The sequence below is a fragment of the Arachis ipaensis genome, chromosome B05, assembly GCF_000816755.2.
Source record: "Arachis ipaensis cultivar K30076 chromosome B05, Araip1.1, whole genome shotgun sequence".
Lineage (NCBI taxonomy): Eukaryota > Viridiplantae > Streptophyta > Magnoliopsida > Fabales > Fabaceae > Arachis > Arachis ipaensis.
In genome coordinates this window covers 27,726,803-27,732,499 of record NC_029789.2, presented here as the reverse complement: position 1 = coordinate 27,732,499, position 5,697 = coordinate 27,726,803, and the positions used below count along the sequence as shown (strand labels likewise).

The 5,697-nt window shown below is 38.5% G+C and overlaps 1 non-coding gene across 1 annotated transcript; it reads left to right on the top strand.

The window, feature by feature from the left end:
- TRNAR-ACG lies at positions 1,457-1,529 on the top strand. The gene has a single exon. It is a non-coding gene; the product is annotated as a tRNA-Arg (tRNA).

Below are 5,697 nucleotides of genomic sequence, written 5' to 3'. Positions count from 1 at the left end.
TTTTAGAATAATGACATGCAATTTTTAGCTAATTATAAAAAATTGTAAAAATAATTCATTTAAAAGCAATGGAAAAGTGTTTAAGCCTCTAGGAGGTATAATAGTTATGTACCCATAAAATTTAAAAAAAATGCACATCAAAAATCAATTATCAAATTATCGTCTATTTATGTATTTAAATACACATGTTATTTAATTTATTTTTAATATGTATTTTATATCCTAACATATATTTTATACGGATAGTTGATTTGTTGATTGATTTATTCTTTACATGATTAAGAAGAAAATACACGTAATAGTTGTCTTAACGTGCAATTATTCTTTATTTTTCTGAATTTAATTTTGATGTACCATCAATTTAAAATAATTTTAGATGTACATTCAATTACGTAGCACTATATTAATAATAAAAAAATAATTATTTTTTATATTGATTGTTGAATAATTATATGTAATTGAACAATTCGATAAAATATTTTACAATGTTGGTGCATAAAAAATAAACTCTTCGTCTCTAGTAAAAGTAGGTATTAAATTCAAAAAATTAACGTGGTATATATTTTGGTTGAAATATTTGCCAGCCATTTAATTGATAGGTACATGTACATCTAATATGTTGTGTAAATCTTGGATATCAGAGTTAGGGGTGTTCGCGGTGCAGTTTGGTTCGGTTTTAAGAGAAAAAGTCATCCGATCCGAACGCTTAATTTATGTGCGGTGCGGTTTGGATTGGATGAATTTTTTTTTTGAAAATCCGATCCGATCCGATCCGATTACAAGCGGTTTGGATCGGTTTAAATTTACGGTTTTTTAAATAAAAAAATTAATTACATAAACAAGTCTCAACATCAAATTTTAAATAATCAACAATGACATAACAAGTCTTAACAATATCTTAAAAAAACTAACGATAACATAACAATAGAAATAAAATTATAGGTTAGTTAAAATAAATAAATAAATAATATTTTAAACATAAAATATTTATTAAATAATAATAATACATAAATAATAGAAAAATATATAACAAATTGAACATATTATAAGTATAATTGTAAATATAATAATAAAATAATAATATTATAACACATTGTGCGGTTTAAATTAGATTGGATCGGTTATGAAAAGTAGATCCGAAATCCGATCCAATCCAACGGTTTATAAAAAATAGAATCCAATCAAATCCGAATTAGTGCGGTTTTAATCGGTTTTCGGTTTGAATCAGGATTGAATGAGCGGTTTAATTTGAATTGGTTTGGATTTGAATACCCCTAATCAGAGTACCGGACGAAAATTCCATTCTTTATTAAAGGAATGGAATAGGATAAAATCGTTAAAATCAGGAACAATCAAACAAGATAAATGAGGGCGTAAAGTGAATCGATATCATAGGGTAAATAGTATATTCAAATTATATTGTAGTTATTTAACTTGGGCAAGGTTAACCATAAAAGACTCCATGGCCCAATGGATAAGGCGCTGGTCTACGGAACCAGAGATTCTGGGTTCGATCCCCAGTGGAGTCGTATATTTATCTAATTTCTTTTAAATTATATTTATTTTTCTGATCAAACGACCTTTACGTGTAACGGTGTACACCTAGTATTTACTATGTAGAGAACCGGAAAAAACTGAAAAACATACGCATGGTTCAATTAGCCACATGGGTCATCACCAAATTACCAGGCTAAACGTGGTTAGTAGTTGATATAAAAATAAAACACGTCACTATTATGGCGTCAGGTCTAGCTCAGCTTCAAAAGTAAGTTGAATTTAGGAATTTTTCTTTTTATAAATTCAGTAAAATTTATTTTATATAATGTAATTAATTAGAAACTTAAAAAAAAACCGTAAAATTTTTTTTACATCTTGAATGTTTAAGTTAATTTTTTTCTATTTTCTTGTTAAACCAATTGAAAATAAAAAATACATATAATATTATAAAATTCTATTAAAATAAAGTTGGCTATTTTCGTTTCGTATTATATTTTAAGTGTATGTAAAATGGTTTAAAACAATAAATTACAAAATACACGGTGGTTTAGAATCACGATTTACGAACAAAAATTTGGTTTGAAACCACACTTTACTAGAAGTATAGTCTCAATAAATTTCATTAAACCTAGCTTCTTGAATTCAAAGGAAACATAGAGAAAGAACAATGATGGAAAAAAATGACAAAAACTATATATCTTCTTATTGATTTTTTTTTCATTAGTAGTAAAATACGGAATTTTTACACAAATAATATAAAAATAATTAGTTCAAAATAATCTTAATAGAATCATGCAACATAGTACATCTTTATTCGGGTAAAACGCGTTAATAAGTCAAATCCAAACCAAAATTACAAAAATAAGCCAAATTAAAAATCGATACATGAATTAACCAGAGGCACATTTTCATGTAATTCGAATTACACACACACGCACATAAGCACTAATTCAAATCAGGGTGATTCGAACTAAACACACGCATTCAATAGTAATTCGAATTGGCCAGCTTCGAATTATGAAGGGCCAGACGTGTATAAATATAGTGTGAAGTTCACCGATAAGAGGATCAATTAAGAAAAAAACACGATCTGGTGTGAAGTTCATCGATAAGGATCCTCTAAGTATTTTTATCAGACCAACGATGAGATATGATGACTTTGTGAATTCTATACTACAGAAACTTGGTCTACTAGACGTGAAACGGGTTCAGAAGTTATTCTATCGCATTCCGATCTCAGTGCTGCAAGAAACCGTGAAGTATGATTGTTTCAGCATAGGGAGTGATGAGGATTTGCAGGTCCTGTTTCATTGTCGTCGGCAGTTTCCCAAGGTTAGGACACCTGAGCTGTTGGCGAAGTTGGTTGATGTGGTATCTAGCTCGGGGGGTTCGAACTGGAATACCCACACTATAGGCACGGTAGCCGATTCTAGCTCGAGACCTGTTGGTACATCTTCGTCCGTTCCTGTGAATGAGCATGCGAACGAACCTGTCGCCTCCCCGTCATTCGCTGTTGATCTCAACTACAGTGGGGCAGAGAGGTTGGTATCGTGGATAGGGTGCCGACTTCTTTACAGTGTGGGGCACCGGCTGGTGTGGGTGATGCATTACTGGATGATGACGACGACGATGATGTGAAGCCGGACCTCATTGCTGATGACAGTGGCAATGAGATTGCAGTGAGTAATCCAGTTGGGGCTGGCGGTGATTCTAGCTCTGGTACACAGCAGTACCGTCCGCACTTTTCATCTTTGGACTTGGATGCCATGAGACACGAGGGGGTTCCTGGGGAGCCTACTGGATTTGGTGCTAGAGATGCCCAGGAGACTGGTGGTCTTACAGAGTTTCAGGTTGGTCAGCAGTTTCAGAATAAAGATGAGGCTGTGTTAAGTGTGAAGACTTATAGCATTCGTCGTGGGATTTAGTACAAAGTGGTGGAGTCCGACTATCGCCGGTATGTAGGAAAGTGTTCTGAGTTTGGGAATGGGTGCACATGATTGATTAGGCTAAGTCTCGGGTAGCGCAAGGGTGTTTGGGAGGTAAAACGGTACAATAGACCTCATATATGTCTCGCGACGTCCATCTCGAGCGACCACAGGAGTCTGGACTATCATGTGATCTCGGCCTTCATCATGCCAATGGTTAGAGCTGATGCATCTGTCAGCATCAAGGTACTGTTGAATGCGACGGTGGCACACTTTGGGTTCATGCCGACTTATAGGAGGGTTTGGTTGGCGAAGCAGAAGGCCGTCACCCATATCTATGGTGACTAGGATGAGTCATACAACGAGCTGCCTCAGTGGGTCTTAGGAGTTCAGTTGACGATGCCTGGTAGTGTTGCAGTGCTGAGGACGAGTCCTGTTCGAGTGGGGGAGGGGGGCAGGTCGACGGCTCGCAAGCCTATTTTCACCGACTTTTCTGGACGTTCCCACCATGTATTGAGGCATTCCGACATTGCAAGGCGTTGGTGAGTATCGACGGGACCCACTTGTATGGTAAGTATGGGGGTACGTTGCTCGTTGCGATTGCACAGGACGGGAATTCCAACATCCTGCCCGTTGCATTTGCACTCGTGGAGGGTGAGAATGCAGAGTCCTGGGTATTCTTTCTAACCCATCTCCGGCAGCACGTGACCCCACAGCTGGGGCTCCTGGTTATATTAGATAGGCACAACGGGATCAAGGCTGCACTTGAGGCTCTCGACGGAGGATGGCTACCTCCTGCTGTGTACTGTGCATTCTGTATTTGGCATGTGGCAGCAAATTTTGCCCTCACATTCAAGGGCAAGGACGTAAGGAGGCTTCTTGTGAATGCAGCTTATGCCAAGACTGAGGTTGAATTTGATTACTTGTTTGATATTCTTCGGTCTGAAGACCCTGCCATGTGTGACTGGGCGAATAGGATTGAGTATTCGTTGTGGACTCAGCATCGGGATGAGGGTAGGAGATTCAGACACATGACGATAAATATCTCCGAGTGTGTTAATTCCATCTTGAAGGGGGTCAGGAATCTTCCAGTGTGCTCGCTGGTGAAGGCCACTTATGGGAGGTTGGCAGAGCTATTCGTTCGCAAGGGGAGAGAGGAAGAGGCACAACTAAGAACCGGACAGCAATTCAGTCAACATCTGGTGAAGCGTATAGAGGCCAATCTGAAGACGGCGGGGTACTTCACGGTGACTTTGTACGACAGAGATAACTTAGAGTTTACCGTCTCGCACTCCTACTGGGTAATTCTCACTTGGTAGTTACAGAGTGTCACTCGGTGCTTAGACATGTGTCTGCGGATATTTTCAGGCACTTCATTACTCTTGTCCTCACGCCTTGGCATGCTGTGCCTATTCACAGTTTACTTGGCAGACGTATATCCACCAGGTGTATCATCTTAGCTCGGTGTTCAATGTGTACCGGATGGGATTCACACCTCCCATTTCTGAGGGTTTTTGGCCACCGTACGATAGGCCGACAGTCATACTGGATCCCACCAAGAGGCGTGCGAGTGAGGGACGTCATAGGAATACTAGAATTCGGACCACTATGGACGAGGCTGATCCGAACAGGCCAAAGAAATGCGGTCTGTGCAGGCAACCAGGACACACACGTCGGAGTCGTCCACAGGGTGAAGGGGCAAGGCACACTAGGGGTCGATCCGTAGATGTCGGTTTAGATAAATTACCTTATTATTAGCACTTTAGTATTTAGATTTACTAGTATTAGTTTCATACTTGCTATTGTTGCAACTTACTGTTTCCTAGTTCATTGTGATGTAGTTAACGTACGTACTATGTTATTGGATGTGTTTCCATTTTCAAGTATCATCTTATGTTATGTTGAACCGTATGTTGATGTAGATTACTTCCGCCACGTATAAGCGTAGAGAAACTTATACTGAAAAAACTAAAACACATACGTCGAACAGATAACACTCACAGAGTTTCCACATAAGTGATATAAACTAGAGTCATATGTTACATAATCAAAGTAACACAAAGAACAAAAGGTCCTAAACATACATAACATCAACCATACAAGCATGATAAATACAACACCTAAGTTAAATGCGAACCCTATTAACAGGCAGGTCATCTGAATAAATGGGACCCCGTGAAGCAACGACGGGGACGTCGAACCCTCTGGCCTCTCCGGGCGAGCGGCTCCTGATCATCATCTCCATCCAAATCATCATTAGGGGCGGCCTGTGGAG